Source organism: Dioscorea cayenensis, chromosome 19 (assembly GCF_009730915.1).
Source record: "Dioscorea cayenensis subsp. rotundata cultivar TDr96_F1 chromosome 19, TDr96_F1_v2_PseudoChromosome.rev07_lg8_w22 25.fasta, whole genome shotgun sequence".
Taxonomy (NCBI): Eukaryota; Viridiplantae; Streptophyta; class Magnoliopsida; order Dioscoreales; family Dioscoreaceae; genus Dioscorea; species Dioscorea cayenensis.
The window spans coordinates 9,076,611-9,092,721 of NC_052489.1; the positions used below are offsets into that span (position 1 = coordinate 9,076,611).

Genomic DNA, 16,111 nt, shown 5'->3' on the forward strand with positions numbered 1-16,111 from the left:
TAGTCATGGATATGGATTCCCCTGGGGCTATTAAAGTGAGAAGGATGCTACAACTATTATGCAATTGGTGGGTTTTACTAAGAGAATCCTTAGATAGGTCAACCCAATCATCGCAACATTTGACTCCTAATTTGGTTTGAGTATTAATATGCAATTTATTCTAACCAAATCCTCCTACAATTGCAATACAAGTAAGGAATTCTCTAGTTAGGGAAGATACTCAAACTAGGTCTAACCCTAATATTTTAGGGGCACAAAATGCCCTATGGTGAAGGTATATTTGTACATGTATCCCTTCCAAGCTAGGTGTGTCTAGTACAAGGGTGATGGTCATGCAACCAAGTACAACATAGAAATCAACATATAGAGTTCTCATGTATATCAATATATCAAAGTACACCAAGCATGAATCTCAAACACAACAAATGCAATTGAATAAATCATAGGTTGCAACAACAGAAGTTCACCCCAAGGTTCACCAACATCCATTAACCTTGGTGTTTAGTTGTTCATACTAAGAAAATACATGATCAAATCTACAAAAACAACTAGATCAAGCAACAAAGAACTCCCTCAAGTGATGAATGTGAAGGAACAAGTCGCGGAATGCTTCCACAAATTACTATAGTAAACTGTGCATTTTTCAGCCGATTGACGGGCGTCTTTACGACCGTCAGCAAACATGTTAACAAAACTTGAGACTTTGTTGTTTCCTAACTCCTTCATGCTATAGTAACTACTACATTACTGCTACAGTACCAGGCCCTAAAATACAATTTTTGGTGTCATTTTCCTTCTCAATTGCATTGTCGAGCTCACGTGGGCATCCTTAAGACCTGTAACATGAATAAGACTGATAAGTGCTTGTGCGATATGAATGCAAAGCGTTCTTTCCTTATGTTGAGCATTACTTTTCTTGGGTTTTTACACAAATATGTGTGTTTTTATGTTACTTTTATGTAGGTTGGGTTGTGAAACCAATTATGAAGGAAAGAAACCAATGTGGATCACAATGCACCGATTTTGGAGGAAATCTTGCTAAAGTTCAAACGCGAAGATATGAGTCGGGTGCGAGATGCTAGAGTGTGCGCCAATCTCCCCGTATTTGAGTTAGCACAACCATTTGGAGGGGCACAAGGGCAGTCACACTCAAGCATTCCGACTTATGCACATAGAACAAGATCTCCATCAGCTTATCCGTCATTGAAGAAGCAAAGCGATCCACGGCATAAACGTGTGCCCGTTTATGTTACCTCGATGAAAAGTGGATTCGGGAGTATTTTTTAGCAGAGCACTATAGCAAGTTTCTGTAGCAATCATTGTAGCAGTTACTGTTCACAGCCGGCCGAAAAAACAGGAATTCAGAGAATCCATACGGGCGTGTGGAAATTATACACGCCCGTGTGGAAATTCCACATGGGCATGTGTAAAATCCACAGTCCCGTGTGGTCGGCCGATTCCAGCCCTATTTAAAGCCGATTCAGCCCCGATTTCAGCATTGTTTTCTCCATCTTTTCCCCAACTTGTGAGAGGGTTTCGGCTAGGGTTTTGAGAGGTATTGGCTAAGGTTTTGGAGAGGTTCAATGGCTCTAACATCGTCATTCCTTAGGAAGAAGGTTGGTAGGGGAGCTTCTGTCGAGGCGTATCCTATACCGGACGAGGGAATCCTTGGATGACGAGTAGAGGACTTTCCACAAGACCATCAACACGACTATCAAGGGGGTTTCTCTATGGATTCATTACTTTTACATTCTATTTTTTTGATTGTACTTAGCTCCATGGAGAGCTAAACCCGTAGTGGGTACTTGGGTATTTGTGAACCCTAGGATGTATTTGTTTCATTGAATCTCTTTATTATGCTTTCAATTAATTGATGTTTATTGTGAGTTCCAACCTTGAATGCTTGATTGTATGAACATTTCCCCTAGAGTGACACTAGGGTTGAGAGTTCTTGTTGGTAACCTTGTGAGTGAGTGACACACCACGAGCGTTAGACAAAGCTAGGTTGGAGAGGGTTGAGAGGGTGAGTTGAGAGGTACAAGAGCGTCCCCTTTCCCCTCTGACGTGATAGATTCTACCTCCGTTCCTCGAGTTCTTTGCGGCCATAATAGAGTGAATGATCTAAGGGACGACCCTCTGCTGGGGCTTAGTTGCGAGTGCAACAGAGTGAAGCGCTGAGGTGATCTTAGTATCTAGGGCTTAATTGTGGTTAGGGACCTTCCACCTGGACCAAAGGGTTAGGTCTATAATTAGGAAGAGATTTATCACTTGGAATCTCTAGAGCTCTTTGCAACTCTATTCGAGTGCGAGGTTGAGAGGTTATCTAATCTCTCCTCCGGGACATGTATAGAGTTAGGCATAGTTGACCTTCGATTTGGGATTATGTAATTAAGGATTTCCATGACTCACCATTGTATCGATTTGGAACATAATAGAGGGTTCTTGCACTTGAAACAATTATCCTAGGCAGAGCATTATCCGAGTACCCCATCTTTATCGATTGGTTTACCTCCTCCTTTACTCGTGCTCTCTTACTTTTTGCTTTTACTTTTGAGAATTGAATCATTGTCACACTTATCACTATTGATCTTTCACATAGCTAAGAAGCGGATTAAGTGTTTTTATTCCCTACTCCCTGTGGATTCAATACCCGCTCATCCGGGATTATTACTTCGACAAACCCGTGCACTTGCGGGATATACGCAAGGGGACCTTGTCAAAGACCAATTAAACCACAAAACGACAACAAATCATTGATTTATACATAAATAATACATCAAAAATATGTATAGAATACACACATTTAGACATTTATTAAACATCCCCACACCTAAGTGTTTGCCTGTCCCAAAGCAAACAACCATTAAGAACAAGGACAAGAAGATAAATGGCTAAATGTGTGACCTCAAGCTCAAAAATAAAGAATTTCACTAGCACAAATGAAAAGAAATCAAGGTAGAGAGTTGTTCTATGAATAACCAAGTAGAAAAGTAGTCTTGTTTTATCTAAAGGGCTCCTTTGAGTGTGTGTAAACTTCCAACCTCATCCTTCACACTTTGGATTACCATAGAGGTCAATTCACCCCACACACTCGGATAACTAGCGTTAAAAATGCTAAAGACACCCTCAACAGTTAGTTAAGAGTCCCTTGACTCAGAAATAAAACTCTAGCCTTCAAGTGACTATGCAACAAGTTCCTCGAGATTAGCAAAGATATTTTATTGTATTTTATACATATATATATAATTTTTTTTAGCCTAACTAATGTGGACCGCACAAAAAATCTTTCTGAAGGATGCATATGCTGATTAGGCACAAGAGCTGCGCAACTTACTCGATTACATGTCTACATAGACGATTCGTGCTTTACTAACAGAGGAATACTGTCATAGACTCTTTTTCTTCTCTATTTTTTTTCGTATATATGCACTATATCTCATGTCTCTTGGTATAGAAACCTGCTACAAAACTTCACTTAAGGCTAAAGAAAAACAATAAAGAAACCACAAGCTCTTAAAAGAAAATTGAGTCTAGAATTTAACAAACTAACGCCAATAATGAAGTGATGGGTTGGCAGGAGAGTATAAGGTACAAGTTTTCGTGACAATACATAAAGGTGCACTAGAGATAAAACAAGACTTCCATGAAAACATAAATATAGAAACAACTCACATCTATCATTCTTTCATGCTAGGAAGTTCTAAATTAAGCATTATAGCTGTCACTTGTAAATCAAACATGCAATCAAATAAAATACCCCATCTGACACGTCCAAATATGTGTGTGAACCGCAAGTGTACAGGTGTCGAAGTAATAAAATACCCGGTGAGATGGGTAGTCGAATCCACAAGGAACAGGGCCACTAGTACTAACTTCTTCTCTGCTTTCTAGCCTAATGATAAATGGAAAAGTGTAGTGATCTAATGTGCAAAGAAATGAATACCAGAGACGAATATGCAAGGATGAAATGGATGGAGATCTCAATCAGTAAAAGTGGGGTATTCGGGCAATGCTCCCCCTAGGATTTAGGTATTAGGTACCGAATGAGCAAAGTGTTTCTATGAAGAGTAAGTTAAGTCGTGGAAATCCAAATATAATCAGATCCGACCTCCCAATCACCGATACTAGTCCCCTACGAGGTCCCGGTAGAGAAATCGCTCAATCTCAACACCTCACACCACATATGACCGCAAAGCACTCTAGGGATTCCAAGAGGTGTATTTGATTCCTAAAGATTGATCCAACCCTAATTCCCGGTGAAGGATCCTAACCCCCTACAAGGTCCCGGCGGAGAAATCTCTCAATCTCATGCCTCATACCAAATATGGTTGCATAGAGCTTAGGGAACGGAGATAGAATGCACCAATCGGAGGAGAAAGGGGATGCTCACTATCTCATGACTCGCCCTCTCAACCCTCTTCAATCTTGAGATTCTAACCCTAATGGAGACCTCTCCCTCACCAAGGTAACAAATTAAGCAAACCAAATAACCAAAAGATCAATAAGGAAAGCAAGTATTAGACAATCAAGATTAAAACTTAATCAAACTCGGATTAAATAGAAACACTAAGCAAATCCACAAAAGAAGAGAATCCTAGGGTTCACAAGCCCAAATACCCTCTAGGGTTTTAGCTCTCCATGGAGCAACATACAAAAACACACCATCAATGAATGAAAGTACATTAAAACCATAGAAATAAAATCCCCTTATATATGAACTGATGGCCTTGATGGAGAGCTTCGACATCTTGAAGGACCCACTCTGAAGTTAGGTTCACCGGTGGCTTGCTTGTTGCTATGACGGAGGAGGAATCGAACAAAGTTGGTGACGAGGCACCTCTAAAGCCACAAAGACCTCCTCTCAAAACCCTAGCCGTCTCACCCCTCAAGGGCCGCGCAAAAGATGAGAAAAAATAGGGCAAAACGGCTATTTATAGGCCTTAGACAGCGTATGTCACGTGCCCCCACGCGCCCATGTGGATTTTCCATGCGCCCGCATGGGCTGCAGTAAATTCCCACGTGGGCGTGTGAACAATAATTTTGCTACAGTACTGCTACAGTAAAATTGATGTAGCATTTTCCTACTGTACTTTTCACAAAACGCGGTCCAAACACTCTTCTCTTGAGGCCACATGTCCGGGCACACGTCCATGTGGTAGGCTATAAAACTTTTCTTCATCGACGTATCTTTGTGAGGTCTTGCAATCTTAACAAAGAGAAGGAACATGAAGATGTGGCTGCCTTTGTGCCCTTCCAACTAGTGAATTGACTTGAATCATTTTGGAAGTTGGCACATATCTCCACGTTTATGAACTCCTCTTGTGTCTTGGTCCTTGAATTGAACAAGAACTCCCAACATTGTGTCTTTATAGCCTATCTTTGCTTCCTTTTTACTCTTCAAGGCATTCACAACCTATATGCATAAAAGAACACCAAATACACAATATGAGACATAAACGATGGTAAAAATGATGCTTAATGCACGCAAAACATATATAAAAATATGTCTACTCAAGCACTTATCACCATCCCAACACTTAGAGTCGTTGATAAGTGCTTGAGTAGACATATTTCTCTATATGTTTTACATGCATTAAGCATCATTTTTACCATAATTTATGTCTCATAAAGTGTATTTAGTGTTCCTTTGCTAAAATATGTTGTGAATGCTGATGCACTCTTTGGAATTGTATGAGTCGCACAAAAGTAATACAATGGTGCCCCGCAGGGGGTAGGGTTATCGACCCTGAGGGACTGGACTTAAAGTACTAATTCTTCTTCTAATCTCTAGTTAAGCAAGAACAAGGTTTGATTCAGAAAAGTAAAGTAGAATAAGTAATAAAGAACAAGTGGAGATAACAAGTAGATTAGGATCGAGAGTTTCAACAACAAGAGAGCAATGCCCCAGGATAATTTCTATGAGCTGTAGCATGTTGACTAACCTCTAATGCCTACTAGGTACATTCTATGGTTCTTGTGTGTGCTCAGAAGCAATGTTGCATCTATGGTTCTTAAATACACTGAGTTTTGCTAGGATAACTGTGGTTTTATACACAACAAGTTTTACAATCACACAAGACAACTACCACTATGGCAATCCACACTGATAAACGCCTAAATGTATGTATTATATACGTATTTGTTGTGAATGAATTGTGTATTTTCTTGATGAATTGATGCCTTTTTATGGTTTAATTGGTTTCTTTCATGTTACACGCATAAAAGAAACCTAGGTGAGCTTGACAACACGATTCAAGAAAAAATTGACACTAAAATGGCGTTTTAGAGTTCCCCTAACACTGTAGCATTACTGTAGTAGCTTGAAGCACTAAGATTTGAAGAAAAAGCTAAGTTTGGAATTCCTTACGAGAAACCTCACAGCCATGAAGGCGACCATAAGCTAACTGAAGAAACAGTACTTTAGCTATTTATTGTAGCAATTAATATAAATTCAGTAAGTTTTGTGAGGATCCTCATAGCCCGTATACTGATCGTGAACCAGCCCACAAGCCATCCCGAGATCATCTTTAAAAGAGGACTTTAAGGCATCTTTGAGAAGGGGGGAACCTTGTTCTTGAAGCTCATCACCACCACATTTGACCTGAAGAAGAAGAAGGTTCTAAAGGCAAAATCCGAGGGGAAAATCAATGAGGAGAGCATGCTTTGATGAGATCCACTTTTAGGGCACACTCGCAAGAGGTTGAAGACGACAAAGGAGCTTCTCCACGGGGTTTCTCACGCATCATTCGGCTTTTCATTCTTGAGGGAGTTGATGTTATTGTTTTTAGTTGTTTTCATGGATTCTATTTTGTTTATTATTAGTATGAGCAACTATACCCCAAGATCACTGGATGTAGGTGAACCTTTGGGGTGAACTTGTGTAGGTTGGATGCTTTAGCATACTTTTTTGCATTTGGTTTGTTTGTGATCTATGCTTGGTGCACTTTAATGCTTTGATATGCATACGAATTCCGTGTATCATTTTCTAGGCTTTAGTATGTTGCATGATCATCACCCTCATATTAGACACATTGAGCATGGAAGGAATACATGTATGAATACGCCGTGATCATTGGATATTTTGTACCACTCCAACTTTAAACTTGTATCTAGTTTGTGTTTCGACCCTAAACTTAGAACTCCATTACCCTCATTGGAATCGTAGGAGGATTTGGTCAGAAGAAATTCGATATCAATACTCATAGCAAATTAGGAGTTAATTGCCCTGACCATTGGGTTGGCCTAACTTATGGTTTCTCGGTCCAAACTACCATTTCCATGATAGTCGTAGCATCCTTCACACTTTAGTAGTCCCAAGGTGATCCTCATCCATGACCACCTTCCTTCCTTGATTATCACTCATAATTTTCCTTCACTATAGACACTCTACTTGACTTTTGTTTTTCAATTAGTAATTTCATTGCACCAATTGTAATTGTAGTTGAACAATAAGCAAAGAGGAAGTAAGAGTAGCTTCTCGGGCCCTAGGGAATACGACCCTCTCATGCTAGCACGAGAGGTATTACTTGATGACCCGTATACTTGCGGGATTACACAAACTAAGGTTTTGGCACCGTTGCCGGGGAAACACGTGGAATACTCGGAAAACTTAGAGCTTGTTGATTTAACCATTGTTTTGTTTATTCGTTCATCTTGTGTTTGTTTATTGTTTGTGTACATATATCTTTATTTTATTACTTCTTTCACTTCTATCTTTTAAATTTTTAAGTGTTGACTCTTGGCTTTAAATATTGTGCAAGGTACCCATCTTATAACATGTGCAAGTCAAGCAAACTTAGTAGCGCCCGACAATGAGATTGAGAGGACTTTGCATCAAAGATTAAGAGAAGGGATTGAGAGTTCAAGACAACAAGAGATTCAAGTTAAATCTAGTGAACCTTCAGTTATGGCCGAGCCTAGAATAACTTTATCTGATAATGAGAGGTCACAATTCACTAGTGAAGAGTTTAGTGTGTAAGCACTGATTATGCCAGCAAATAATTTTGAAATTAAAGAAAGCATAATTGGGATGGTGTAAAATTCAGTGTAATTTGATGGTCTTGCTGAAGAAGACCCCCATGCTCACTTATCTCGCTTTCTCCAAATTTGCTCCACATTCAAAATTAACTCAGTCTCAGATGATGCCATTAGATTGAGGTTGTTTCCATTTAGTTTGAGAGGAGCAGTATATAGATGACTCACTTCTTTAGCTCCTGGATCTATCACCACATGGAAGGATATGGTGGAGAAGTTTCTTGCTAGGTATTTCCCGCCAAGCAAGGAAGGCAAGCTAAGGAAAGAAATTTCTTCCTTCAGGCAGGGTGATTTAGAAACACTCTTTAAAGCCCATGAGAGGTTCAAAGACCTTTTGAGGAAATGTCCAAACCATGGCTTCTCTTTATGGATGAGAGTACAAATGATTGAAAACAACCCATGAGAACACTTGAAAGCCATCACACTGAGGAGCGGTAAGCAATTAGAGGCTAGGGCTAAGGAGAGTGCTTCAAATGAGAGGATATAACCATTCAGGAAGACCCTAGCTCAATTGAAAATATGAGTGAAAAGAGTCGGACAAAGCAAGATAAAACTTGTCCCCAATCTTTAGTTTCGAAGGTCCCTGAATACAAGCCTTCAGTGCAATACCCGACAAAGCTCAAACAAGACAAAGAAGATACTCAATTCAAGAAGTTCCTTAACATCTTCAAGCAATTGCATATAAACATTCCCCTTGTGGAACCCCTTTCACAAATATCCAAGTATGCAAAGTTCATGAAAGACCTTCTCACCAACATGAGGAAAGTAGAAGACTTGGAAACTGTGACTCTCTCGGGGAATTGCTCTGCAGTGATCCAAAAGAAATTATCAAAGAAACTGACTGATCCTGGCAATTTCATCATCCCTTGTGTGATTGGGTAAGGAATGCAAGAGAATGCCCTAGCTGACTCGGGGGCTAGTATAAATGTGATGTCCTACAACTTGTTCCTGAAGCTAGGGTTAGAAGATCTGAGGCCCACAAGGATGACCCTACAGTTAGCAGATCGTCCAGAGAGAAAACCTTGAGGAGTGGTTGAGGATGTGCTCGTAATAGTTGATAAGCTCATTATTCTGGTGGACTTCGTGATCCTTGATGTGGGCGATGATGTTGAAGTCCCTTTATTCCTCGGGCATCCATTCATAAATACTTTAGGTTTTTTAATTGATGTAAAGGGAGGAAAGATGACATTGAGAGTCGGGGAAGAATAAGTGGTCTTCACTCTTCTTGAGGTTATGAAGCACACACTAGACCATGATGACACTTTGTATTTCACCGATGAGACTGACTTGATTATATCTAATTGTGTGCAGGAGGTTTTGGCACTAAACCCATTGGACGAATACTAGGAAGGAATTGAAATCAAGGAAGTTGAAGAAAAGACCCCTACTCCTCCACCAATACAACAAGCGCCCCAAGTAAAAATTGATTCACCACCTTATGGCAAGAAAAATAAAACTTTGAAGAGGATGAGGAGGAAAGCAAATGAAAAACTTAAGAAGAGTATGGATGTCACCATGTTGCCACCTCGAGAGGTAGACAATTTATACTTCGAGGACCAAGGTAAATTCCAAATTGTTTTGTGTCACTCAATGAACTTCCAGTGTGGAAACACACCAAAAGTTGGAGGTAACTCTCCCCCCCCCTTTTTCATTCCGCCATGAAGGTAAGAAAAGCTACTCGAGCTAATAACGTTGAACAAGCACTTCTTGGGAGACAACCCAAGCTTTTAAATTCATTGTGTTCATGTTTTTGTATTCTTTGTGTGTTTATTAGTAAGTGTTTTCTAGTTATAATCATGTTCCAGTAGTATTTTCCATTGTTTCTCCTAATTCTTTTACTTGTATTATTGCATGCATGTTGTGTAGCCTTCAAGTGTTTATTGTTTTGGTGCATTAAGAAAGAACTCTTGATTGTTTATGTGTTAGATTCGGCTTTGTTTTGATCATTTTTATGGCTTTTAGGAGGAAAACTTGAAGAAAACTAGAAAATGACCGGTTATTGACCGTGAAGAAGCCCATATGTCATCCAGAAAGGCTTCATGGGCAAGCTTGCACCCGTGATGTGAGATCCGCAAGCGCACGGGTCGCAAAGTAATACCTCTCGTGCGAGCATGAGAGGGTCGTATTCCCTGGGCCCAAGGAGCTACTATTACTTCCCTTTTGTCTATTTCCTAGCCTAACACTCTGAAAGATGAATAGTAATTATAAAAAGAGAAAGAATTAACTACAATGAAATCCGGGGTACTACTACACACAATACGAACTCAAAGGAGAATCAAACAGTGAAGGGAGTGATTTGGACAACGAATCCCCCTAGGGTTGTCATTAGATCCTGAATTTAGGATGAAATGCGAGATGGTAGTTGGGCCAAGAGAATCCTTAATTAGCTCAACCCGATGGTCACGGCAATTAAACCCTAATCCCATACAAGTATTGGGTTAGAATCGCTTCCGCCCAAATCCTCGTATGATTGCATTACACTCAGGGAAATCTCTAATCAGGGTCGATACTCAAACTAGGTCCAACCCTAATTGCTAGAGGGGTACAAAATACCCGATGGTCACGGTGTATCTGTACATGGATCCCTTCCAAGCCAAGTGCGTCTAGTACAAGGGCGATGGTCACGCAACCAAGTACAACCTAGAAGTTGAAATACAGAGTTCTCATGCAAATCAACACATCAAAGTACACAAGGCTTGAACCACAAACTACAAGATTCCATAAAAGAAATACAACATCTAACAAAGCATCAATAAAGATGATCATCCAAATTACAAACAATCAACCCTAGAGTTCATCATATCCAAATCACAAATAAGTTAGTGCCTCATGATGGAGGACCACTCATACAAGTCCAAGGAACAAATAAACAAGAAAAGAAGTAAGAACTACTCCCTCTAGCTTTAGATCCCCTTAGATGGTGAAGGTCTTGAAGATTTGAAGGGATCTCCCCTCAAATGATGCCTTGGACACCTAGGATCTTCTCCGAATCTTCTCCTCCAAAGCTTGGCTCCCTCTTGGTGAAGTCTTGCATAGTAGATCACCGGCGGGAAGAGTGGGGCGGCGGCCTAAGAGGCCCAAGAGAAAACTGCCCCTCCAAAAGCTTCCCCCTGCCCCACAAAATCAGTCTCCTTTTATATCCCGTCAGGTCCATACGGGCGTTTCATACAGTCTTGCTACAGTGCTGGAGCCCCAAAAATGCCATTTTTGGTGTCGAATTCATCCAATTTGCATTTTTGAGCTTCGTTCGGCTCTTTTAAGATTTGCAACACCGAAATAACCAAATTACACTTAAACGGGCATCAATTCATTAAAATATACACAAAGTAATACAAGATTAATACGTATAAAATATGTACATTTAGGCGTTTATCAACCCGCAAGCTTGCTAATTGATTGTCCGCAAGTGTACGGGATCGCCAAGTAATACCCTGTGAGTGACACAAGGGTCGTATTCCACACGGCCAAGGAATTATTATTACTCACTCTTCATCTATTATCTAGCCTATGACTCTTAGTAGGAAGAACAAATAAAATAAAATAAACTAAACGAAGCTAATCCAATGGCTGGGTAACTAACACACATAAATAAATAAACAAGGGAGTGCCAAGCAAGAGAATGTGATGTTTGGATAAAGAATCCCCCTAGGATTGTCATTAAGTCCCAAACTTGGATGGTTGAAAGTGTATTGACGGCATTTAAGACCTAGAGATCTCATAAATAGGTTAACCCTAATTTCTCGGTGGTTAACCCCTTATCCCATACTGAGTGTTAATCGGAATCTCTTCCCGATTAACCCACCTACGATTGCAATGAGTTTAAGGAAATTTCTAATAGGAGCAAACCTATTATTCTTCGGCTTAAACCTAGCACTAGAGGGCTACCAACACCCAATCTCTCAGTATGTCGGCATAAGAAATCCCTTTCAACCTTTCCTAGATCTAGTATATGTGAGTAGGTCACATCTACACATACAACTCATAGTAGAATTACGGATCTTTCCATACATTTAATTCTAGACATGAAAGCACGAAAGATTGAATCTCAAACAACCATCAAATTAAATGAAGAACAACATCCCAAGTTCATACACAAGAATACAACCTAGGGTTCATCCACATCCAAACACCAAAATAAGTTAATCCCTCATGATGGGGGATACTTATACAACATACATGGAAAAGAAAGACAATAAAGAAGCAAGAAAACTCCCTCTACGATCTTGATCTCCTTGAATCGATGAAGCTTCAAATGGTGATGCAATGGTTGTCTAGATCTTCAATCCAACTCCTTCTCCTTTGCTTCTCTCTCTCTTGGTGATGATGTGTGCTAGTTTCCCACAAGGCTCATCGCCAGAATATGGCCGGAAGGCCTCAAGGAGGTATGGTGGCGGCTGCCCAATTGGGCAAGAAGATGTCTCTAAAAAAAAAATCCTCAAAGATCCCCTTATATACCTCCACAATCCCCCTCAAATTGACCTCAATCCCGGGTGGTATCCCCGGCTCAATGAGGACCTCATTGAGCCCATCATTGACACTATTTGGGGTAGGCAAACTCCACAAATGCTCTCAGTTTTTATGGCTACAGTGATCATTCCGTGCTAGATCCCGGGCAGCATTGAGGCCATATGCCATGATTCAATCCCTGTCTTGAATACTCTCCATGTGTTACAGTGGCAGCTATAGTGTCGATGCTACAGTACTACTACTAAAGTACTCCAGCTATAGTATTTACTACAGTGAATACTCTACAGTGCCGTGACCTGGTTTTCTTCCCTTTTTCACCCAAATTGTATCTTCGTGTCCTCCAGGGCGTTTTTGTGCCCTGCAAAGCAAATAACACATGATTAAGCACAAAACGGGCATCAATTCTTATAAAAATACATGCTAGAAGTATGAAATACATATACTAAAATACATACATTTAGACACTTATCAAATATCCCCACACCTAAGCGTTTGCTTCTCCCCAAGCAAACAAATCATGAAAAATAAAGAGAATGATAAGTGGCTAAATATAATACCTCCGGCTCAAATAAATACAAGAATCCTCAAGCAATGGAAAATGATATACAGATGTTGAGTTATAAACAATAAGCACAACAGAAGGATCATATCTCACCTCTTATATGTTTGTGCCATGTATGTGAATCTTTTATCTCATTTGCCCTGACCTGGTCTACCCTAATGACTTCAATCAGTATAGCTCTAGATGCTAATCACTCCACATGCAAGAGACTCAGTCTTAAAATGCTAAATGCTACTCCAATAAACAAGTAAGATCTTTCTTAGTCCTAAACTAGAACTAATTCACTTTTCCTTCTCATAACCTCTAGTAGGTAGTCAACAAGATCACTAGAGTTTTTATTTTCATTTCATTTTTTTATTTTTTTTATTTTTTATTTTTCTTTTTCCAGTCCGACTAACATAGACTGCAACAAAAAATCTTTCTGGAGGGTGCACATGCTGGTTAGGCACAAGAGGCACCCAACTACTCGATTATAGTCTACATAGACGCATTCATGCTTCATTAGCAGAGGAATACTGACATAGACTCATTTTTTCATTTTTTTTCGTTTTTTTTTAAATTTTCTTTTTCACATTCACCCTAGATCATGTCTTCAGACTACTCTACATGCCACAAAACTAGGGCTAGCTCAACAAGACTCAGAAGTTCTTAAGAGTTCATTGAATAAAGGAACTTAGTACTCTAAGACCAAATACTCAAAGATGTGTGTTAAGAATTCAAGAGATATAGAGTAGTCATGTTGGCTATTCCCAGGGCATCAACACAAGATTCAGTGCACATGACAAATACTAGAGGTGAAACATGATTCAATAGAGTACAACAACAAATATGTAACTCAAATCAATCATTAATCCATGCTATAAGAGTCTTACAATAATGAACAAGCCATCATGGGTAACACTAGCATGCAAACAATAGCCCTAATACATACAATACATCCATCCTCCACCTAGTGTTGTACATTGTACCCAATGTACACTAGTCATGAAAAACATAATAATATTTGCAATAAAAACAATGGAGGAGGGTGGAACGAACTTCCCCAAATAAATCTTGTACACACGGCGAGAGGTGACCCGAACAAAAGGTGTTGCAAGCTTTTCATGTCGGGTCCGGCTTCCATGGAATGTTGAGAGGCTCACCAAACTCCCTTAATGCCCTGCAAGGCATAAAGGGGCGTCATCATTCCAAACAAAAATTAGGATTTCAAAAATGAATACTAGGGAGTAGTCAGGATACACAAATACTAGATAAAGAGTAGCAAAGTTCTAAACAAGGTTGGTAGGGCATCCCCTCTCCAACTTATTAAAATCAAACAAACACACTTGCAACAAAAGTAAAGCAAAGAAACAAGCTAAAGAGTAAAGCAAATGTCCATGCTCAAATGTCCAACTATTCATCACAAGATGTTGTAGATGTGGTAGTCTTGGTGTGCTTCAAAAAATGCTCAAAACCTCCAAAATAAGTTGGCAAAAGGTAGGATCATCAATTGAGAATAGATTCACCAAGCACCATGTGAAAGTAATTCCTTGAACTGTTTATTCATCCCAAATGTTTCCAAAATACCCCATTCTATGTGATGAAGTGTGCCACATGGTTTGGTCTTCGAAACTTCACACTTCGCCTTATGATAAGCATGCTTAAAGTGTGGTTCTTCGAGGTTGGCATTGTGTTTCTTGGACGTTTGGAGGCAAATTTCTTGACTTGTGGCATTCCTACATCAATAAAAATTCAAATAAGAATGAAAGGAATCCAAGAGAATGCATAATGTGGCATGAAAATGGATAAAACATGAAGAAAGTGAAGTGAATAGGATCCATACGGGCATATGGAGCCCGTATGGATACTATTCATTTTGAAAGAGTTTCCCCACATCATGAATTCAAAGAAATTTTACATAAATTCAGGATATTTCAAAAACATGATGATCATACCATAAGATAAAAGCTAAAAGCTTGAAATAATCCATACAAAAACTCAAGAAAGCAAGAAGAAAAGAAAAAAAAAGTTTTCATCGCATAAGCTTCTTACCAACAAAGATCTTGAAAACACTTGAGTGGAGCTTGAAGACAAACACTAGATCAACTTCCCAAGGAGATGTGGAGATGATTTAGAACAATATTTAGTGAGATCCGCCCATGGAAAGATGGATAATAGATGCTAGGGCTCGGTTGGAGAAGAAGAAGAATGAGGAGAGAGAGAAGTTGGCAACATTTACATGAAAAATAAGGTTCCATACGGCCTCAATGAGCAGCTCATTGAGGCCGTATAGGCTAGTTCAAACTTTCTGAATTTTCTTGATGGCCTCAATGAGTAGCTCATTGAGGCCGTCAAGGCTAGTGCAAAGTTTCTGAATTTTCTTGATGGCCTCAATGAGCAGCTCATTGAGGCCATCAAGGCTTGAAAAAAACATGCATTAAGGCCTTGGTTGCTTCTCCAAACATATGGGCATCGCTACAAAATGTTCCACAAACATTTCCAACATGAAATAATGGTTCAAAATTTTGATCTAATGCATGAAATGATAGCTAAAACAAGTGTTTCTCAAGAGGATAAATGATTAAACCACAAGAAGGACGATGAGAAAAATGCACAAGACATGTAAGCATGGACTTATTCACACAACAAAAACATAAAAGAAACACACAAACACTTAACAAAAACACAATCTACACTTAACTAAAAATATGAAAAGAAGAAAATAAAGAAATTGAAGCTTGGGTTGCCTCCCAAGAAGCTCTTGTTTAACGTCATTAGCGACGTACCTCTCGCTTACCTTAAGGAGGCTTGAAGAGTGTGTGTTCCTCACGGAAACATGTAGCATAGCTACTTCCATAAAAGAAAAGAATTATCTTTCGGGATGGTGAGCTTGTGGAGACCAAGAACATGGTACCTTTAGGTCTCCATGGGAAGAGCTTGGGCCAGGAATTGTGCAATTTAAACACGTACGGATCCTTAGATGGTTTGAACCTCCTCCCAGCTTCTTCTTTGGTCCCGACAAAAATTCTTTTGAGTATCCCATCATAACGTTGCTTGGGCCTCCATGGA

General features: G+C 39.6%; 1 non-coding gene across 1 annotated transcript; it reads right to left on the bottom strand.

Moving 5' to 3' along the window:
* Positions 1 to 8,287: 8,287 nt before the first annotated feature.
* LOC120250871 lies at positions 8,288 to 8,394 on the bottom strand. Its single transcript, XR_005533203.1, has one exon. It is a non-coding gene; the product is annotated as a small nucleolar RNA R71 (small nucleolar RNA).
* Positions 8,395 to 16,111: the final 7,717 nt, after the last annotated feature.